We start from the raw sequence: 24,306 nt of genomic DNA on the forward strand, positions 1-24,306 counted from the left end.
CTGGAGCACATATATTGAGACCTAGCAAAGGCACATCGGGCTACCAGTCCCTAATATTTTGCCAAGTTTCGTGCAAATCCATTCAGCCGTTCGATTATTATTATTATTATTTTTTTTGCCCCGCGGGGCCCTTTTAAAACCTCCACATCAAACCTAGGGGGTCAGCGAGAATCTACTATGCCCCCTTATGGTCATTTGCCCCTTCGCTTTGGCCTCCTCTTGTCTCTCGATCCTACCGAGAGACAAGATGGCGGCCGCTACGGACTGTTTGGAATGTTCACAGACGCCGGAGAACCAATCAGCTTCGCTTCACAAAGCTCCGTACCGCGAAAAGTCCGCGAACCGGAGCGCTGCCCGGTCCGCTGTTACAGATATATATCTTTTTTTGAACGTTAATTTCTCAAAATCCACTGAAGCACATATATTGAGACCTAGCAAAGGCACATCGGGCTACCAGTCCCTACAATTTTGCCAAGTTTCGTGCAAATCCATTCAGCCGTTCGGGCTAAAAGTGAGGCCAACCGCCCTATGGGAAACTCAATGTTAAAAACACGTTTTGGGACCCCCCTTTTTTCTCGGCCCCCCCTTGACGAAACCCCCCCAAATTGTCAGGGGCTGCTCAGAAACAAAATGTTCCATTTTCCTGAAAATTTCAGCCAATTCCGTCCACAAACGCCAAAGTTATTAGACATAGAATTTTCAAAAATCGCATAGAGAAAAAATCCTAACTATATATACCTACTGGCGACCGCCAGTAGGTAATTAATATATATATATATATATATATATATATATATATATATATATATATATATATATATATATATATATACATATATATATAGATAGATATAGATAGATATAGATATATATATATAGGGCAAACTAGACCCAGAGGTATCAGAGCGCTTTACATGAGCACCAGTTACGTTACAGTCGGACACATTCATTTTTGTTAGGCATGGGGAGATTAAGTGATTTGCCCAGAATCACAGGATGTTGAGCGTCCTTGCTGAGACTCGAACCCACTTCCCCAGCTCCAAGGTTGACCGCCCTAGCCGTTAGGCCACATTCTTTCCCCGTTTTGACTTAGGGCAGCACAGATAGGCACCTTGCTGTGCTGCCCTACGCTAAAGTGAATGCACAGGAGTGCACTGAATTTAAGCAATACACTGCAATCCTGTCCTTTCTGCCTGTGCTGGTGCCGTTTCCTAGCGCCAATGCAGGCACCCTTGCAACAGGGTACAAATGTGCCTCCATTGCAGTGTTGCAGGGGTTCTGCACATACTCAGAACTATGCACAGGAAAACAGGACCTCAGTGAATAGGGGTGCACCAACCTAAAACAACCGTACCCAAAATCCCAAACCGACTAGCTATAGTGTCTCATTTATTCTCCAAATATCACAGAGCTACAAATGATTAGACAACCAAGGTCACAACACTCGAGACTCTCTCAGGAATTGTGGGGGCAAGACATACTCTTTCGCTCAGTCACTTGTCGTTGTCCACAATGATAATAGGCAGAGTCACTGAAATAGTTCAAAATGTTTATTTTAACTATCGTGCTCTACAATACCAGCAGCAAAATGCATAAAATCAGCACAGTTAGCATTGTATCAGTTCCACAGAATACAAAGAGAGAAGTCATTTTATAAAGACTGAGGAAATAAGGCCTTTTAGGCCTAACCACCCTCCCCTTTATTTATTTATTTAGTTATAAAGTTTTATATAGCGCGAACATGATCCAGAGGGATATCAGAGTGCCTCACAATTACGGATGGTCAAGGTTAGGCAGGCATCATATACATATCAAAGGAAACAGTTACAAAGGGTGCACCACATCATCACAATAGTTGGAAAAAATAACTTGACTAGAAGAAGTTTATTTTATAAACAGGACGATCTCTGGGCTTTGACAGCAGACCCCATACCTTAGTGCCTGGATGTAAGGTTTACATCATAGGAACAGCTGAGCTCTTCTCCAAGGAACGGCTTTCTCAAAGTGTGTTAAAACAACATGCAACAATGTAATATCAAAGCACGAGTCTTCAGTACTGCAGCTGTGTGAAGCATGTTATGTCTAGGTGCTACGGACTGACCAGAACAGAATAACAAGGGGCAGTGTTGTTTGACCTTGCACATCGTGTTCAGACTAAACTCTAGGAAAGGCGGCGAACACGAAAGCAGCCCGTTCTAATGTGAAAGTCACAAACAGAGTCTTGCAACAACAAAGTCATGTAGTAACATGCTCAAAAGTAGCGTCATGGCAGCCAAGCTCATGGTAGCTTAGCAAAGTCGACAATGTCCCTAGGGGCCCATATAACACCATAATAGCCATATAACAGCTCGCAGTATTGTTTTTGTGCAGGAAGAGGCACCTTCCTGCACAAAAACAACCCAAAAAGGGGTTTCCCCATTCTATGTGTGCTGCGGAATGCAGCACACATAGAAAGAGGAAAAAACAAGGAGAAATGAATTCATACTTCCTCGTTGCGCCTCACCTTAGGTTTATATGCTTTTAAAAATCTGGGGCAACTTCAAATTCCATGGGTGTTGCATGGGAAAACCCAATGCAACAGCCATGGAACACCTTCCGGATGCAAAGAAAAGAACCCAGCTATTTTCAGTGCATCCCCTTACTTGTGATGTACGAGACCACTCAAAGCCATGCAAGGTCACTTTGCATGACTTCATAAATCTTTATGAGAGCCCTATGCCACAAATACACCATTTTACATAGTGCAAAAGTGACTCAGGGCTCTCATGAATAAGCCCCTCTGTTCTCACGCTTAGAGACAAACAATCAAGTAAGTCACAGCTGTGCATGGTGTACCCACACTTTCCCGGTATAAGGTAGGTTATAGGCAGAATGCATTTAAAACATAACTTACTCGACTGCAGCACTGCTGTTGAAGGAATCATTGTTCTGAAAGCTGAAGCAAAAACAAGAACTTCAGGCAAGTCTGTGCAGTCCGGCGCTCTGAATGTGGCTCTGCGGTTGGCACATATACGACAACATGGGATTGCAAAGGCACGCTGTGTGTCAGCTCACTGAACAACAAGGTACAAGAACACCACAAAGAGTTCCACTTTATTTATAAAACCTATTTTTGCACAATTTCACCACCACAATTGTCCAACTTACCTTTGCAATATTAGGTTATTTATCCAATTCTGAACACCTCGACTCATGGATGCATCCATATTCCCTCTTGACCCACCCTGGGGGAGACTGTTCCAGAGCTTTCCAAACATCAACACAGATGACTCAATTGTCCCAAGGAGCTTACCTATGCGGTAGCACCAGGAATTACTGAAAGTATCTGCCTTTGTTGGCACCATGTCACCAGGAACACTGGCTGACATTTAAAATGCAAACACAAAAGCCATCCATGGGGAACGCGAGCATGAAATGTGATGGAACGCATGGCCACCAATATTTTAACCCCTTCCATGATCATGACGAGCCCAGCTCATCATGAGTCACAGTGGAGCTGTGTTCATGACGAGCTTGGCTCGTCATTACCGCCGTGTCCCGACCACGCACAATTGATTCCCCGCCTTAGCAGGATAATTAATCAGTGGGCAGGGTTGTGACGAGCCCAGCTCATCATGAGCACAGCTCCTCTGTGACACATGACGAGCTGGGCTCGTCACAAGCACCAAGGCGCAGCATACCCCCCAGCCCCCGCACCATGGGGGAATTACCCCCCGCGGCAAAGGGGTTAAACAACTCACTGATGTGCTCCCTCATTGGTTTACTGGGGAATTACACTTATGTCCCAACCAATGAAAAATAGCTCCTCATGAGTGTTGCCGTCTGTTTGGGAGCGCCTTCCTCTTCTTCACAATCAAACATGGCCCCTTTCTGATGAGTCACCCCCAAATGTGTTGCCTTCCTCCTTCCATTTTTGCTGAATTTGTTTTTACTGACTTTTGGACTTGAGGTACTTTACTGCTGCTAACCAGTGCTAAAGTGCTTGTGCTCTTTCCCAAAAGGTGGTACATGGGCTTATCCACATTTGGATTATTTAATGTACTTATAAATCCCTAGTAAAGTACAATATATGTGCCCAGGGCCAGTTCATGAAATGCTACTAGTGGACATGCAGCACTGTTAGTGCCACCTACTTCACTAGCACATTAAACATGTTTCAGGCCTGACATTGTAGAGCCTGTGCGTGTAGTTTTAATCTGCCATGTTTACCTGGCAAGGTAACCTTCCTTTTCAATACATATTTCACCCCTAGGTTAGGCCCTAGATAGCCCTAATGGCAGAGTGCAGTGTATTTAAGTTTTACATGCTTTGGCAATATAAAAATATTAAATCCTTTTTTCACCACTGCAAGACCCATCTCTCCCACAGGTTAAAATTGGGATTACCTTATTACATGTTCTAAGTGTAATTTACAATTGGGAAAAGATAGATATTTCAATGTTGGTGTCTCTGGACTCATAATATAAAATCACAACTTAAGGTAAAGGCAGATTTTAAGTTGTAAGTCTGAAACTGCCACTTTTCGAAAGTTGAGATGTTCTTATTTTGGCCATTTGGTGCCTTCCGCCTGTCTCTGAATACAAGTCTGGGTGGGTGATAGCTGGGCTTTGTGCATTCCCTCTATACAGCCAAACACAATGGGAAATTAGATGTGACTTGATGGGCCTTAATGGACCATTAACTGACTTGATGGGCGGAGCTAAGCACTGTCTCACATACACCTGAATAGAATATGCCCTGTCCACACACAATAGGGTTTAATGACCCTGCATTGTCACTCTAGCCAGCTTGGAGCCAGGGCAGGGGAGGCAGGGCATGTGTGCACTTCAAGTCATGCCTTTAGAAAATTCTACCCTCTTCCAAAGGTGCAACTGTGTAGAAAAGAATGACATCTCACATCATCACTTCAGAACACTTCTGGACCTGTGGATACCTTCCCAGGAAAATTGCTGTGTTGCTGAAAGGACTGCCACCATGCTGGACTGCTATTTTGCTGGACTTCTGCTTTGCTGGGCTGGCTTTTGCCTGCTGCTGTTTGCATGGGAGTGAGAAGGACTGGACCTGCATTTCTTTAATACAGAACCAAGAAGGATTCCAAGGGCCAGCAGCCTTGTCTCCAGTTTTCTGAAGTCTCAAGGACACAAAATGCTTCCAACCAATCTGCTCCTGCACCTGGACTCTTTCATCTGTGGGTCTGCCCTGCCAAGTGTACCACCCTAGTCCTGAACACTTGGAAGTGGCACTAAGGTGCTCTGCCCTCTGTGTTCCTCATTGGAAGAGCCTCAAAATCTAGGAAAGCAATGCCATGCAGACTGCACCCCAGGATTTAAGGTACTTTGTTCAGCGGGCTCAAATTGGCCCCTGTAGCTGTTCCATGCACCATCATGTTCAGCCTGACCATATGACTTTATCCCAGCCCGGCGCAACCAGACAACCACAACCAACTTCATCCTTTTATTCACTATTTTACCTGAATTCTTTACATTTGCACATTTTAGGATCTACATAATGGATTTTTGAGGAATCTTTTTGTGTGGTGTTTTCACTGTTTTACTGTTTAAAGTGTACAAATACATAGTACACTGCCTTCTAATTTAAGCCTGCCTGCTCTCTGCCAAGCTACCAGATGGTAAGCACAGGTTAATGTATGGTGTGCATCTGACTTACCTTGACTAGGATTGTGGTTCATGCTTGGACAGGGTGCATACCTGTGCCAACCAGAAACCATATTTCTAAAATTGTGCTACAATTACCATATCTATATTCTTTCCTTTTAGGTGTCCCCTTTCTTGAATTATATATAGCACTACCTCGCTACAGCATCATACCTTGACCCGCTGGAGGATTTCCAGAACCACAAAAGTGACTATGTCCGAAAGTAAATCTTTGGACTGGAGCAAGGTGGCAAAGTTACCCTTGTAACGAAGCTACAACATTCTGCTGTGTCTCACTTGGAACTTGTGTTGCCAAAACTAAATGCCACAACAGGAGCTTGATGATGACATGTCCAACCTTGAAACATCCTCACTGCCATCATCCTCTTGTCTTGCCCTGCTGAAGGATTTTGGAACAGAAAAAGGAGCAAAGTCCTAGAGTGGAAACCTGCTAGTGGGAGCTTCTCAATCAAGGTAGTCCTGGAATCCTAATGTACCATGAACATCAACTTTGAATCATGCTTTTTTTGGGTGCTTTTTGTCATAAAACTCAGAACATGAAAACCTTTCACTCCCTAATCTGATTTTACCATTTTATTTTGTATTTTTGCTAATCAGATTTTTCTTTATTTTTCTATATTGGTCTGAGAATTGTATTGTGCTGAGTCTACAATATTAAGGCTCGATACTGATTGAACATAGCACACATTCCGCTGCGGAAATGACTGCTAATTATGCGTTGATCTCCATGGGGTAAGCAGAGATTCACTGGGTTCTAAATGATCTAGCCAGCAAGGTATTCATCTATCTAATTAGTGTTCTGTCTTCTGGCAGACTGTTTTTCTGCACATCATTCCACAGACCCCAACTAACATAATTTTTCAGCTCTACCACAATCTTACATGCACAATAAAGGTTCTCCAGTAGACCTAATGTCATGATTCTTTGTGAATGTCACATTTATGTCTCACAGAGACAGGCTTAGTGCTGTATTTTAGCAGTATGTATTTCTCTCAGATCCTTCGATCTCAAAGTTCAAGACTCTGAAAAGGCCACAAAACACAAAAAAAGCAGGATCCTGTCCTGTAAAGTACTTCCTGGCCACAGCTTTCAGGACTGCCCAGCTGAAGATTTTCATCCCACACAATTATTCAAGGTCAGAAGACAATGTTTTTGATCAAGAAAAAGCACCATGGTTTGTTTCATTGTTATCCTTCACAGTTCAGCTGTGAAGGGTGCCATGTTACCGGATCTTGCAGGTAAAACCTTAGGGCACAAAACTCAAACTGGTGCTGAATCAGGCGTGTAGTCCAGAAAACCCCATGATCTGGAGTAGATACAGAGCCTGCCGCACACCTACCACTCCTTACATCAGTGACAACTTAACATCAGTCAAAAGGGAACATTTGTGACCTGTGCTGGCCTGTGGGGTCGAATGTGGGGAAGAGAGATGGGTCTGATCTCAGAGTGCTGTGGATGCTGTCACACTCACACCTGGCGAAGGGCATCAGAAAGACTAAATTGCTGTGGGGGCATGGCCAGCCTTGGCCAGAGGTGAGCCAGGGGTCTGGCTTGGCTCTAAGAGTTGAATCATGAGCTGAGCCATCAAAAGATGCAAATCAGGTAACAAATGTCATGAAAATATAAGATCAAGATTCTTAGAGGGTAAACATGTATTTTCCAACATCTCAGTGTCTCAATTACACAGGATTATATCACTGAATTGAGGGAACTTTATTGAAAGTAATATTCAGGAATACCCCCATGGCCTGCTGACATTGCTCCCAGTTACCAAAAATATGTTCATTTGTCATGCTCTCAATTTGTATATCCTACATTGTTATGAAATGTGATGCAAGATTATTTTAAGTGTGTGGAGCGAGATCCTGTTCTGGATTACTTCAATATGCTTTCAAAGTAGATGGTTAAATGAAGGATACACACTTACATAAAGCGACGTGCAGTAGATCACACAATTTGGTAGAGTGGGAAACAGGGATTTGAGTCTAGGATTGCACATTGTCCAGTTCAGAGACTGGAGGATTACGTCCTCTGTCTTCCATTCAACACCAAAGATAAGTGCTTTGTAGTTAATCATTGTTGTTCAATTAGTGATAGCAGATACATTTCAATGAAAACACTCATCACAGCTTGGGTCATATCATGATAGGCTTAGTGCCTAAGTTTTTGTATGTGATTAAAGTTCAGACAGATCACTCAGAATTTCTCTGAGTTAATCTATAAACTTTCAACCAAACAAATTAACAAATGGGAACCAATGACCTGGGATTGCCTTTCTCTGATTTCAAGTTTTCTTGTCTAAAGTTCATGAATTAACTGGGAGAAATTCCAAGTCCTATGTTTAAAGTTTAGACACCTTACTCACAAACAACAGGCGCTTGGATCACCATGAAATTGTCACTATACACAGAAACACACCCACATCTATAGACACATAGATACACGTGCACAGTCATAAGGTGTAAAGGTGAGCTTTTCTGTTTGGAATGTTTCTACTAAGCATGAGCGCAAAATCCGCTCCGATCGCGGATTTTGCGGATTTTCGGTAAATCCGCGATCCGCGAACTCTCGCGAATTTACCGAGAATCCGCAATCCGCGATCGGAGCGGATTTTGCGGTCAAAAGTTCAAACCTAAATAATTTACGATGGCGCCGGCAAGCTGCCAGCGCCATCCTCAAATGGTTACTTAATTAGCTTCGACAGGAAGCTCTAACAGATAAGATAAAGCAGGGGCTCGAGCGCCTGCTTTATTTTATCAGTTGGAGCTTCCTGTTGAAGCTAATTAAGTAACTTTTGCAGGATGGCGCTGGCAGCTTGCCGGCGCCATCGTAAATTAGTTACATGGTGTGTCTTTCTTCGTGAATAAATATGTGCCCTAGTTGAAGCTTAAATTCAGTGACTCATTCATCAGCCCAAAAATAATCACGTGGCTTTCACGTGCGCAATCCCCGTGCTGTTCCTGTGACCAGGGGCTTCTGTCTCTTAATCTGCTGCTCTGATCGGTCTCTGACCTTTTGTATTCACACAAGGGGCATGTGCGCTCGCATGGAAGCCCCGTCCGTTTGGCCCCGCCCACACACTCGAGGTGTGCACCCGCCCGTCTTCCCGCCATTTACCCACTATGATGGACATTTCACTCAAGGGACCCCCCCTGCGCACTTCGGCGCGATTGCATAGTAACACACACTTGGTCGCTGGAACTAGTTGAAGCGCAAATGCAGTGACCCATTCATCAGCCCAAAAAAAATCGTGAGCGTTGGGAGGCTGGGCAGATGTGCCTTCTTCCCAAATATACCATCGGAAATCCGCTGTGATGCTGCCCAGAGGCATTTGCATCTTTGGCTTTCACGTGCGCAATCCCCGTGCTGTGACCAGGGGCGTCTGTCTCTGACCTTTTGTATTCACACAAGGGGCATGTGCGCTCGCATGGAAGCCCCGTCCGTTTGGCCCCGCCCACACACTCGAGGAAGCCCCGCCCCCAAATCCGCCAATCCGCAAAATCCGCGGATTTTGCGGATCCACGATCCGTGAATCCGCAAATTCGTGAATCGTGGATCCGCAAAATCCGCCCATGCTTAGTTTCTACAGAGCTGTCTGATGTCAGCATCTCCTTGGAGAACTGACATGACAAACAGAATCATTTCAAGAGACACTCAATGGCCACAATTACATAATTAACAAAACAAGAGAAATCCAGGGGCCCTCAGAGTGTTTGCTCCTCAGGTCACAGAGTTTCAAGTAGACTTGGGCAAAGTGCAGTGTGAATTCAGAGCAACATTTCATACAAGGAGACTTAGGTGATGTGTAGCATCACTTCAGAACAACAGGTTTTTTTTCTGAGACTTTGGAGATGTGCAGTGTGGTTTCAGAACAACATGTTTGTTTCCAGGAGTCTTAGGTGGAGTGCAGTGTGACTTCAGAGCAACGTTTGCTACGAGGACATTTCAGAACAAATTTTTTTCTAGGAAACAAGCGATGTCCAGCTTAGCTTCAGAATGGCATGCTTACTCCAAGTAAACCTGGGTGATGTGCATCCTGGGTTCAGAAGAACATGTTTGTTTCTACAGACTTATTCTGAAACAAGAGAGCAGCCCCACTGCTCCAAGAAACAGGGTTCCTTATCAACAATGAATCAACAAAAGAAATCTTTTGGAGGAATCAACAATCAGATAACTCATACTCCACGTCTCTAACATCTATTCATCACTACCAGTCTTAAAAGGACCTGAGAGGCGATTATATAAAGTCTGTTTAATAAAACATATAATTAAAACAATTGGACAATTATATCAAATTCATGTAATCCAAAATAATTATTGTGAGATATATTGCACATACATTATTAAAACATTATATCAAGAGAGATACAACAAACAAGACATACATATTTGTAATTCATAGTTCTTGTTAATTTGAAGGAATCAACTATTAAGAATATCTAAGCACTATTTCTCCAATAGTTCATCGTTTCTCAAATTTAACAACAACAAAAGGGCAGCAGTGATTTCTGGTGGATATACAGTATAGAACCACCTTCTTCAGGACAACAATAATCTTGATCTCTCTAAGCAAGTATGCAGTGTTTGCCAACTTTTTGTTATTATTAAGGTGAAGCAAACTATTGACTGTCACACAATCTGGTCTTCGCCGAGATAAAACTCTTTTTTATTTTGATGTTCACATAGATGCTGGAGGCCTGGCCTTCTAATGTCAATATGGATAGGTCACACATGATTGTTGCAAGAGTATTACGTGGGCATACCGTCCTACACTCCTGCACTCTAGAGTGTAATTCCAATGGGACTATCAGTATTCTACCAATGGAAAGCCAAAACACATAAGACAAACATATATCTTAAGAATTTAAGGTCTGATTCCACGATGTTTTGCTGGGGTCTGATCAGCCCTCCAAATGTCTCAGGATCTCGATAACCACATCAATTTTGGTAAATATAATCAATCTTCTCAGTGTCCCACGTCGTATTTCTGATCACCGTTGAAAAAACTAAGGATAGTTTTACAATGGAATTATGCCTCAAGGGAGGACCAAGTTATGTGGCAGGGTTTGCTAAATTATGCGACACAAAATGCAAATTATGGGGCACATTTTGTGGTAGTGTTATCAGTGGGCCAAGGTTTCATTTTATTAGTACTGGTTTAACACCCAAATACAGCAATATGCATCTGAAAGGTGAACAGTCAACCTTTGCAAAGTGACAACATGCTTAGCTGCAAGCGGAAAATACATAATTTTGTGGAAAATGATGCTGCCACAGAATTGCATAATTTTAGTGATCCTTACTATATCATAACGCCTTCCTCAGGCACTCTACAAAAACTGTTTAGAGCCTCACTGCGAGATCAGGCAAACATGCAGTTTGAAGTCAACAGCCACAGGTTAGTAATCACACAAATATGACCCATTTTGAGGGTTGAGAGTGACAGCACAAGTAAAACAGAACAAGCCATGGACACAAAGTTTAACACCTTCCCATAGAATATGCTGTGCAGCTGAGCTATTTAACAAAGGGCCTGACTTGACGGATGGGTTATTCCTTGACATGAGAAAGAGATACTCACATAGTGGATGAAATTGCACAGCGCGAAACCCGAAGACCTGCGATCAGTTGTGGCTACCCCAGTTTCTCCAAATTCTGTGATTCTAGGCAAATACTTTATTTCACAGAACCTCATTTTTATTCATTATCACATATGAGAACAACTTATAATATGTGAATGCAGGTTGTGTGCTGAATAAACACCTGTCTTCTGCTTGATTTAATAGCTTATAATGTTTCTCAATCTTCTTCTTAGCTCAATATTTGGCATTGGCAGTTAGGCTTGAAAGCAGCGAGGCGTCACTTCTCAGTGCGCCCTCCTTGAGACATGATTGATGCGTCATATTTACTGTTTGTCGCATCATGAAGCAAGGAGTTACAGATACGTCAGTATTTCTAACGTATCTGTAGGCACAAAAGTGATGCATTGCTGGAGTGTGTCACAAAAGTGACGCAACTCCAGCAATGGGTCATTTCACATGGGGCCTGCTCCATGTGAAAGTGCCAGTGTCAGTCTTACGCCTGCCATGGGGCAGGCATAAGATATTGATGCATTTGCGTCCTAGAAGTGGCGCCGCGAAATCTTATAGATTTCACTGCGTAACTTCTATGACCCTTTCTTTCGTCGGAACGCCCACCCTGCATACATTTTACCTGGTGCAGGTATAATGTGGCGCAGGGCTTTACAAAGTGACGCATCTACCTAGATGCATCACTTTATAAATGTGGTGCAAAAAGGCACATTTTTTATGCCGCAGGTGCGTCACAAAAAGTGACGCACCAGCGGCACAAAAGTGACGCAAGGGCTCATAAATAAGCCCCTGCATTTTTAAGAGAGCCAAACCATCATCACCTTGGTTTTTTGACAAACTCAGATCACTAGAAGGGAGTGCCGCAGACAGGAACATAGCTGGTGGCTGAACCCTTGTACTAGGGAGAAAACCAAGCAGAAAGTTCCGCTCCAGAAATATAAACTAGCCATCTATCAAGCTCAATCTCACTTCCTTACTGATAAGATCCTCGCTGCAGACAATTCTTCTGCCATGCTCTTCAAGGTGATCAAGGAGATCTCCAAACCTTCCGGTACACAATTATTGCCCCCTTCTGAAGATCTCTCCGACAGAATAGCTGCCTATTGCGAGGACAAGGTCCTTAAAATCATTCGGGAGCTCCACCATATGGAAACTGGAGAACTGGCCGTTGAGGAGGTCGCGCAGAACCAAGTGATGGGGAGTCCCCCTGCTACTCTTGCAAATTTTCCCCAGATCACTGTGCAACAAAATCAGGCTCTTCTCAGGGGCCTTAAGTCTGGCTCTCCCTCTGACCCATGCATGCCCCTCACTCTCAAGCTGGTCTCCAACTCAATCGCAGACTTTCAATGGAAGGTGTTTAACAACATCCTCTGATCCGGCTGCTATCCGGACTCTTGGAAAGAGTCTATTGATACTCCTCTACTTAAGAAACCCAATGCTGACCCCTCTGAATTGAAATTTTTTCGGCCCATCTCACTTCCTGTTTCGCAAAAATCCTAGAGAAGTTCATTAACATTGAGTTGATGAACTATTTGGATTCCCATGAGATTCTAGATCAGTCTCAAAATGGTTTCTTCGCCGACTACAGCACTGAGTCCACCCTTATTGCTGCCACTGATCACATCCGCATGCAGGTCGACCAGGGTGGCTCAGTAGTGCTGAATATGCGCGATCTGTTGGCTGCTTTTTACACTGTCTCCTCCACTCAGTTGGTCTAACATCTGCAAGAGGTGGTCATTTCAGGTAAAGCCTTGCAGGTGCTCCACTCCTACCTGACAGAGAGAACTAATACTGTTAGCTTTGGGGGCTTTAGTTGTAAAGCATTGAGCATACCCTGTGGTATCCCCCAGGGCAGGGCTCATCCCTTAGCACTACCCTCTTTAACGTATATTTGTCCACGCTGGCCAAGCTGGTCAGATCCTTTGGGTTCCAGGTGATTTCCTACGCTGACGACATGCAGATCATTGTTCCTATCTCTCACGATCTGCAGTCGGTAGCCGGGAAATGTAACCAGTGCAAGGCCAGCATTATCAGATGGAAGCAGAATATCTTGTTTAGGATCAATGCAGAGAAAACTGAGGTCCTAGATTTTGGTCCACATACCTCAATTTGGTCGAATGCCTGCTCCCGCTAAGGCAGTCAAAAGCTGGGGGTCTTTTTTGACGTAGGCCTGACCTTCGAGTCTCAGGTCAGCCGCACTGTCAGCACTTGCTCCTACATTCACTCATACAAAACTCTCAGAAATATGCTCCCATATATTCCAACAGCACTGCATTGACCCACGATCATTGCACTAGTCACCTCTCGGCTTGACTACTGCAATGCCCTGTATTTGATTATCAGTACAGCTTCCCTCAACAGGCTTCAGGTTGTACAAATGCGGCTTCCAGGCTGATCCTTAATATCCCCAAATGGCACTCAGCAAAGGAGGTGCTTTGTACTCTGTATTGCCTCCCTATTAGGAAGCAAATCTCTTTCAAAGCCCTCTGTATTGTTCACAAGGCCTTGCATAACAAAGGCTCACCGCAGCTGAAAACCATGTTTAAATGGTATATGCCTGGGTCTGTAGTGTAGTTCCTATATTCCCTATAGGCTCTACGCATTGGAATAATATATCCTGTAGTTTAGACGTAGGACTGAGGTCTACTCGGTCTCTACCGAATATATTAAACTTAATTGTGAGTGCCAGCTAGCTCAGAGGTCACTAGAAACTTTCTCGAATTCACAAGAAGGGATTCGTTTCTGACAACCGCATAAACATGACAACTTTGTTTCCCAAGAATAAGAAATCAATCTCTAGAGTCGCAGAAACAATAGATAGCTAGTTTACTCAGTCAATCGTGCATGCTTCGTTTCACCAGAGGTGCTGAGAAAATAGAGAGACAGGCGTTTTCAATAAAAAGTATTTATTGAACAGTCTTCTTTCTCAAGCAAAAAAAATTTACTGCTACAATCGTAATACTGGTTATAAAGTACAGGGCATATAATACGAAAAGTATTATAAAGTAGTACTGTAAAAGCATGATATGGTTTCTAAGCCATAAGTTGCCTAAAACATATAAAATACATAGGGGAATATTATCAAGGGGGTTTATCTCCGCTTTTTTGGCTTTAAAAGCCAAGAAAGCGGAGATAAAATTATCTCCCTATTACCTAGCTGTCGCTAACACCAGTTAGCGACAGCTAGTAGGAGATAGCGACCATCTTGGGCCCCACTTTGCATGTCAGTGATATTTATCACTAATGACATGCAAAGTGGGCGTGCCAAGATGTTAGTGACTGGAAACAGTCGCTAACATCGCTATCTCCTATTACCAACTTTTGGAGATATTCGCGCTAAGCGCGAATATCTCCAAAAGCTAACACCTGCCCCTGAGCAGTTCTTAGCCATGTCATCCAATGGGAGGTGGATAACATGGCTAAGAGCATTTGCTCGGTAATGCATGAATATCGCTGACTTATCAGCGATATTCATGCATTGCGGCCGTTTTTTATCGCATTTGCGATAAACCTTGGTAATACCAAGGTTTATCTGCGGTAAAAATCGCCGCAGCTTAACGTTAAATTTTCTCTCTAACCAAGCAATAGAGATAATTATCGCTATTGCTTGGTAATATGCCCCATACAGTGATAAAATAATGACTAAAAGTACTCAACTGGTGCTTCTAAAATACGCCTACCCCGGTGTACCTAACCTAAGTCTAGTAAAAGGGAAGAAGTAAGTGAGGAGTAGCTTAAGTTTAGTATTTCTCTGCCAAGACTCTGTCCAAGAATTCTCTAGGGGTCTAATCAGCTCCGTACCTTGGTTTAGAATGAAGGAGGTCTTGTATCTCTCTCTCAGGACTCGATTTCCCAGCAACTGGCAAGGGTAGCCTGGAAACACTTGAGCTGGATTTCTCGGCAGGAGAAAAGACAGCGTCTCTCAGTGCGTCAGCTGGAGGGTTGGCTTCGTTCGGCACTTGCTGCTGCAGGGCGTCGGGCAAATAGTTAGTCGATCTGCTCCAAACCACCGTGTGTTTGTCTGGGCAAATCTAGGCATATTTATACTTTGAAGGTGCTGAGTTTGACGTGTGATTGGACTTAATAACGTCATCAAAAACTCAATTTTTTGAAAACTCCATGATTTCCTAGATAAATTAGTATTCAGGCAAGGGGAAGTCCCTAGCTGCTGAAGGCGGGTTTCTCTAAGAAATCGTTGTTGATTCTTGGAACTTAGTGGAAGTAGCCATGCCATATTTGGGCTGCATAGGCTCAGTCTAAATATGGTAATGATTTCTAAACCTATATAAGGATCGGATAATCTACACCTATATAAGGGCATGAATCAAGAAAAATTACACTAGGGTCCTAGATTCATTTACTACACCCACTCCACGATTTTAAGTTCAATAAAACTAAACGTATAAGCACTGAATCTATCTAAAGCTAGTGTTTACAATCCCACCCAAAATACAACTTTCAAATTGCATTTGAAAAGGCTTGTACAAATGTAACGAGTATAGACTAGTACGAACAAACAGTTCTCTATAGACATGAAGCATTGAGTGGGAGCATACATTCTATCATTTATAAAATACAAAATTACATTCATGAAACGTCTCTGAAGTTTACAGAAAGAAAAAGTATTTGTTCGAGACCATCCCATAGCATAATACCTAAACCGTTTTTGTTCTGATGATTAGGCCAAATATTGTCATTTAGGAGGTATTTCAAAAAGAAATCTTGTTCTCTAAGAATAGTTCTACTTTAAGCAGATTACTCTGTGCCAAAAGTTCTATTTTGGAAAAAGTTCAAAATGGTAGACGGTTTGCTTTGACAAAAATGAAGCCCAAAGGAGTTAGGTCCTTAAGCGGGATAGGGGCGGGCTGGACCTTTTACCAATCAATAACACAAGACAATTGCCTGCACCCTACTTATTTAGTGAAATGTAGTTATTCAAATGATAGATCAAACCATTACTTATTCTCGGTTGATCTGGTACCTTGATTTGTACCATCCACTTTTTATTTCAGAAGAATTTCATACGTGTTTTTATGCAGAAGACAGATACATTAACACGTCTAACTTACTATATACACATACATATACATTACATGCACAACAAAGTGTTCACAATTTACACTACATCACATCCTAACAACATATTAACAAAATTAAATACAATACAACTGTTATTTGTTTCTCAAATTAATTTCATAATTTGTCATCAGACCACGTCAAATGCCCAGGGACGTTGGAAAGTTGTTCTCAAAGTCCTAGTGTATATTTAATATACTGTGTATTCCCATTGGTATGCCGACGCGTTTCGAGTTGGGGCCATCAAGGTTCCCAAACTCTCATCAGGGCCTTATGATTAATCTGTGTAGGAAGTGAAAAAAGATAAAAGAAAATCATTATGGCCTTCACTGAATATCTCTTCTTTCATTCTGCTTAAAGTATCAATTCGTATAGAAGAGATATTCAGTGAAGGCCATAATGCCGTCCCCCTGTCTGTCTTGCTCTTTGGATACAATACTTGCATACAACAAGTGACCCTGGACGAGACACTGACTAGATACGCATTTCCTGGCAACATGCCACAACAGCTGTGGTCATTGAGCATAATGTAGCTGCCATTGGATAGCTGCCTGAAAATTGGTTCTATCACTGTGGAGGGTGTACTGTGCAGGTGGCATGAAAGGTTATTTGCAGAACCTTCGCAGGCTCCGTGTAAATTAATACCTTGGCACAAAAGTGTACCACTTAGTGAGTTCTTACAATTTTTACCACTAAGGATTACCTCCTTTCCCCCATTCCAACATTTGTGTGTGTATGGTAAAGTCCAGGTCGACTTAATGTATTCTTTACCCAACCTTTCATACAGGCCCGCTGGTATACGCTGTAGACAATACTGAAATTGGAAAATCGTCACTGGTATCGTGATGGTACCATGTATTATCCATTCAATGACAGGCTTCTCAGAAACTGTCAATGGTAATCTTTCCAGTTGTTCAGCACCGTATAGTCTGCTCCTTTTTGTGCCAAAGAGATTTTGTTTATCTGTAAGGTTAAATACAGAAAACAATGACGTGGTGTTGATTAGATGCCATGGCACGTAGCCTGAACGGAGATTTTGTAATGTCCAGCCTAGCTGCATTATAGAACGTAATTGAGACTGGCCATGTTGTAACATTAGCAAGTCCTGCTCTATTATGTCAATTGCAGAGGATACAATGCTGTCCAAAGAATATATTCTGGAGGACAGAGTCATTAACCCATTTTCCACTACAGAGAGAGCTTTCTCTAAACTAATACGATCGATTTCTCGTATGCTTTCTGCAGTTTCCATTTGCGTTATTTTTCAAGCTTCGTTGTACGCAGTGTATATACCGACGTATATGAAACATTTTTGACGTGGTTTGCGAGGCCCTATTAAGAAATCTCGCAAATCATTGCCTTCTTTAAGTAAAGATAAGTGTTGTTTGATTTCTGGAAGTGTAGATTTCTGTAGCCACTCAAGGCATAGCTTTCCTACACTGTGAGTAGTTACTATCCCTGGATGTTGTCTATGGGAATATCTTGGATCAGGCCTATTCACTGTGAACCCTTGTGTTTTGTTCAGGAATCTATCTTGACAGTTATTCGTGTCTGTGGGCCAGATTACCCATTTTTTCCAATCAGGATTAGTTCTGTTATGTTTTAAAATATAGAGTACGTCTACCTCCTCTTCTGTAGTATCATTACTGTCAGATGTGGGCTTAGGTATAGACGGTTTGTTTAAATCTTTTATCTTAGCCATGCCAGACAAGAGGTTTGTTGAACAGTGTCATTTACAAACATTATTTGTTCTGGTGTAATGCAGGCTCTAAACAGGGCTTCTGAACCATGCACCTGCCAGTTTTTCGTGTCCCAGACAGTTTTTGTCTCAATGTTGTCTTTCCAAAAGTCAAAACCTAATGTAGACAGCTGAGCATAAAAGTTTGCAGAATAAATGTGTTTAGTATTGGTCTTTTTTACATTTTTGAAATAAAACGTTTCTGGATTTGTAACATTAAACCCTGAGAAGTACGGAAACTTTTCATGAAATGATATTGAGCTACCCTTTGGCTGCGTTGGACAATGTTCCCATTGATTATAAGTAAAAACATTCCTAGGGCTTGCAGATTTATGCAAATAATGGTGACCATTATGATTAAAACAATGCATTTGTTAATAATCAGATGACCCTTCTAAGTATTCATGATCTGTAAATTTAGCTGACATTTCTAAGTCTGACCTAATGTTATTAACAGTTTCAAAGTCCTAATCATCAGAAAATGTGCTGGGTGATGCAAAATCACTCAAAGAAACCTTAAACTGGTGTGGAATTCTCAACAGTTCCACAGGGCCATTGATGTCATAATCAGTTTTGTCCCATGCTATACCAAAAGGTATAGGAACGGCTGTGATGTTTACTGATGACAGGTCTCTTCTTTCACAATGAGATAATTTGTGAGGTTTCAGGACCAAGTTGATTTTCTTACTTGCTGTGTCCATTGTACTGTATTTTCCATCTATCATTTTTCCCAAACTTAAAACTAGTATGAGCCAGAGCAGGAGGAACAGTACACCTAGCACAATCCAAAATTCAATCCATGGTGAAACCAGAAAGCGAAGATGCCGCTATATACTACCAGTACCTGAATTTAAAAAAAGACAGCAGTATATTCCCCAACATCAGAAAACCCTAAAACTAGAAGAACTATTATTTCTAAATACCCAAATACTCTCATAAATGTGGTAAAACATTCACACCAGAACAAATTAGGTGGATTACGGTCTCTTTGGAAAAAGCCATAGCTGATATGATAAGTCACCAGCAAAGCTGAAGTAGAAAAAGTTAGAAAAGAATACAATGTCATCAGCACCATTATATCACTATTCCTCCAAACAAAACCCATTATAAGATAAGGGAAAGTACCTAGTTGAAGCACAAATAATGTGCAACCTTCATGATAGAAGAACAGAAAAAGGAGGACTACTCAATCCGAATGCCAATTCAAGTACTAGGGTGGAATAAACACTAGAGTATCTAAAGAGAAATGGGAAACAAGTAATAAAATATTTTAATTTGAAAACTCAGTGTATTAGACATCCAGAATTGTAACCCTTTTAGATCGATATCAGCACTATTTACCTGTAGTGAACTTTATTTTCTTTCACCCATTAATATGTGGAAGTGAGTACTCTGATATGCACCGCACTTTGATAGCTGAAGACCAAAAATATGGAAAACACAGGATAAGATTTAAAACTATGCACGCCCCAAATGAGAATTAAAAAAAACACAGATAACACGTTAAAGATGACCTCGTACACCAAGTAATGTACCTCAAACATATACGTATTAAATCCTGCGATTCATCTAGTACCAACGAACATCTAACCTAAAAACAATGAGGTCATGTACACAGAATTTCAAAAGACGTAGTGAAGAAACACTGTCCCGGTAAGTCTGACCCATGGGGAACACACACAAAGTGTCCACACTTGCAGACACAGCTAAACTAAAAACACTCTGGCGGCCAGGGAACGTTAACTCCGAAAGGAATTAAAGGAACGTTGTTTTGAAGTAACACCAAAAAATCGCATTTAAATTCACCTTTATGCCATTGTATTCGCATGCTGTAACAAATAAAGTAAAGAAAATTTCGTAATGAAGCTGCTGAGATTAGTCCTAACCTATGTTCCATGTTTGGAATTGCCCTATCCCCAACTCCAGGGATTAGAGAAAAAAGGAACATTATTTGCATCAGTTATATATGAGTACTTTACTGGAAAGCCTTTCGTGAGTGTCTTACCACTGTCCTTTACTGAAGCAGTGACAGCTTGCATTATCCCGCTGTCTATTTTTGTTTTTGACCGAGTGATTGCAGCTACAGAAGCCGTTTGCACAGCTGCCTTTGCGGCTTCATCAGCCAATGAATTCCCTACAACGTGAACGCCATCACACTGATGACTCAGTGTATAAATCACGTGAGTCTTTTGTAGTTCTTTTTGCAAACGAACTACTTATTCCCAAAGCGTTTAATGCCTAATTGTGCCACCTTTTGCATCTTTGAACCCGTTTCGAACCCAGTTCTGCAGATATTCATTGTAAGACTGGATGCAGTAATACGAATCGCACACTATTAGTGTGGGGAATTCGCGATCAGTATTTTCAAGCTCCATCTTGATAGCCTGTAGTTCAGCTCGCTGAGCTGTACAGTCTCCGAGTGATTGAGTTTTTGTGACCATCGGTCTAAATTTACCTTCGTGCCAGCGACCTTTAACAATCGCGCACGCAGCACTATAGGCCTGTTTACCCCCAATTGTGGGCTGTGCTGATCCGTCTGTATAGATTATACATCCGTAATGTTCTAGAGGCAGAATTTCGGTCGGCAGAGGACATTCATGTTCGTATTGTAGGAATTCTTGTGTCTTCAAATAGGGGTCACAGACGTATTCAACGTCTGTTGCAGTAAGAGAGTTAACCCATTGTATCCATCTCGGATTTAAAGCCTTAGCATTGGGAATGCTTGCTTTCGTCACTGCCTCTAAGGCAGGTACAGGTGTAACGATCATTATGCGTTTACCTTGCGCGAGAGCTCTCTCCTTTGCTTCTGCAGTTTGAACCGCTGTCAGAATATTTTCTGTAGAAGTGAATTTTATTTCAGCTTGTGTGTACAAGTGTGATTTTTAAGCTATTGGTACCTTTTCACCTTCATTAAAGGTTAGGTACGTGAATCTGCATCTCCCTGGGATGATTCGGAACAAGGTTGCGCACATTGTCGCGTGTCTCTAACTGTGTTTTTGTTAACATGTCTGTTTGCACTGAACACAAAATTTCTGTGTGTGTTTGAGTCCAATTAGTTGGTTTGAAATCAGGTTTGATTAGTTCGTAGACAGGTTTAACCCTTTCGGCGCAGTTTAGAACATAAGTTCTTCCAAAATTCAGGAAACCAAGAATTGACTGTAAGTTTTTCAGCGTTTTTGGAGGTTGGAGCAGCGCACATTTCTCTAGGAAGTTGGCTGCCAGGCTTTTGCCTTCACTTGATAATTCGTAGCCTAAGAATAGGACGTAGAGGTGGGCAATTCATGATTTCTTAAAATTGAATTTGTATCCTTCAGAATGCGAACCCGAGTATTATGGTGTTCACTCTTTTCAAGTGCACGTCCAAATCATCGTCTGCAAGATAGATGTCATCGACATAAGATATTGCCTCATCATCATACATTTGTACCGTGAGCTGAGTAGAGCTCGATTGATGTGGAGGGAGCCCATTGGCTGTGACACTTCCTGGAGATTTAGGCACTTCCGGTCCGAGGAGGTGAGCGGTCTAGCGCTCCTACCTTCCTCTCTTTAAAACTGGACTCAGGGTGGACGTGCGTTGGACACCCTGCTGCTCACTGCTGCGGTGACTTTTTTACTTTAAACCTTCTGCCTCACTTTTAAGCTGATCAAATAGCTTTGTGTTTGTGTTTTTAAACTGCTACCCCTACCTTTCTTGCTGTGTCTTTGCCGCTGGACTCCCCGTTCCACAGCGAGCTGAGTAGAGCTTGATTGATGTGGAGGGAGCCCATTGGCTGCGACACTTCCTGGGGATTTAGGCACTTCCGGTCCGAGGAGGTGAGCTGTCTAGCGCTCCTACCTTCCTCTCTTTAAAACTGGACTCAGGGTGGACGCGCGTTGGACACGCTGCTGCTCACTGCTGCGGTGACTTTTTTTGCTTTAAACCTTCTGCCTCACTTTTAAGCTGATCAAATAGCTTTGTGTTTGTGTTTTTAAACTGCTACCCCTACCTTTCTTGCTGTGTCTTCGCCGCTGGACTCTCCGTTCCACCGCGAGCTGAGTAGAGCTTCCTGGGGATTTAGGCACTTCCGGTCCGAGGAGGTGAGCGGTCTAGCTCTCCTACCTTCCTCTCTTTAAAACCTGATGCAGTCGACAACACGCAGCGGGCGCGCCCGCGGCGCGCCAAAGGCAAGCCCGTCTGCGCCTGTCCACGCACGCCCGGGCACAGGGGCCAGACCCCCTGGACAACGTCTGAGGTATACAACTGAAGAATTACTGTCCCTTGACTCTAAGAAATATACCATCAGTAAGTCTATTTTGGGTAAAATAAAGGAAGCAAATATACAACAATGTACGATGGGTAACTGCCTTCACCCCTCCCCTCAAAAATCCTCTACATGTGATGGTAGCTCGGCAGTTAAACACCAGGTCGATTTAAAAATGACTATCTTGAATACATGATCCCTACAAAAACATCGCTTGGAAATCTTCTCCTTGCTCCAGGATGAGGAGAGCGACATTCTGGCGCTCACTGAAACCTGGCTGGGTGAAACCTCAGTACCAGACATCATTGCCTCCCTCCCAAATGCATACGATGTTATGTGGCATAATCGTAGTGATAACACCAGAGGGGGAGGCGTAGCACTCTTTTTAAAAAAAAGAACTTATTGTCACCAAAATAATGGCAGAGAATGCTGACTCAGCTGATTTACTAGGGGTAAAGTTCACCGTCAACAACTCATGCCTCGCCCTTCTGACGGTATACCGCCCTCCAAAATCGACACCGCAATTTAACGAATTATTCTTGGCTATAATTTCCGACATTTGTACTCGTTATCAGAGAGTATTAGTAGTGGGTGACTTTAACCTGCTTGGGACAAGGAACTCAAAGATTCGGCAGCTCTACATCTGGAGGCTCTGATGACCTCACTGGGCCTCCAACAATTGATGGATGCCCCCACACATGTTAAAGGTCATGCTGTGGACCTGGTCTGGACCAACCAAGCGGGGGCCAGTCTTATAGACATTCCACCATATACGTGGTCAGACCACTTCCTAATCAGGTGCTGTATCTCAATAGATGGTGTCATAACTGATTTGCATATGGCCATGTCTGAACTGGGGTGGCAGAGTGGGCTAAAGAACGGTGATGGATTAAACCCAGGTCAGTTGACTGGGGGTGAGTGCTTGTATTGTCAACGCTCCGTCCATCATTTCCTTTGTTTTTTTTTTGTTCGCCATAAGTTGGCAGGGTATGCTCAGACGTGAGTCCCTTGCTCACTTTGCCACTGGATTCAAGCAAGCCGGGCTGAAGACGGCTGAAATGCCAGAAACCGGTCCTCGGTAGCTTGTTTCCGGTCCAGGGAAGGCATGGCTTGGCAGTTCGGGCTGGACTGTTCCCATGAGGCACAGGGTCAGACTGATTTGCATATGGCCATGTTTGAACTGGGGTGGCAGAGTGGGCTAAAGAACGGTGATGGATTAAACCCAGATCAGTTGACTGGGGTGAGTGCTTGTATTGTCAACGCTCCGTCCATCATTTCCTTTGGTTTTTCGTCATAACTAAACGACCACAAATATGGAAAATGTTACGTCAATGGAAAAAAATCATTCCCGCAAACCTGGTAGATCTTCTTCTTGCCTACATCCCCCTTGCCTTTAAACAAAACAACTTAGACGAGGAGTGTGATGCCCTCACCAATAATCTATGTGCTGCTATTGACCAGCTAGCACCGGAGCGAAAGTATAAGATTAAGGATGAGGCGAAGAGGTGCCCCCTTGTTTAATTCCCAGCTAAGAGAATTCAAAAGGAAACTTGGCTATGCGGAAAGACGCTGGCGCAAAACAAATAATCCGGCAGAGCGAGAAAACTACCAGTCATTGCTTAGCTCCTATAAAAAATGCATTACAGCGACTAAGGCGCAATTTTATGAAACTAGAATCAACACTGCTGAAAACAAACAGAAAGAAACTTTTAGAATCCTGCTAGAACTCAGTAAAAAAACAGATAGGGCATCAGCGGAAGGCACAGTCGATTGTAACATCTTCCAATCCTTCTTCTTTGAAAAAGTCAGGTGTCTTCTTCGAGATATCAACAACACCTCTACCACCGATATCCTACCATCTTGTCCCAACACTCCCTCACAGGATCACATACTTTCAAGTTTCCCAGAACTAGATACAGCCTCACTTAAGCTGATCATGAACAGGATAAAAACAGGTTCTCCAGCAGATCCATGCCCGCCTAGGA

Source organism: Lissotriton helveticus, chromosome 11 (assembly GCF_964261635.1).
Source record: "Lissotriton helveticus chromosome 11, aLisHel1.1, whole genome shotgun sequence".
In the NCBI taxonomy this organism is placed as follows: Eukaryota; Metazoa; Chordata; class Amphibia; order Caudata; family Salamandridae; genus Lissotriton; species Lissotriton helveticus.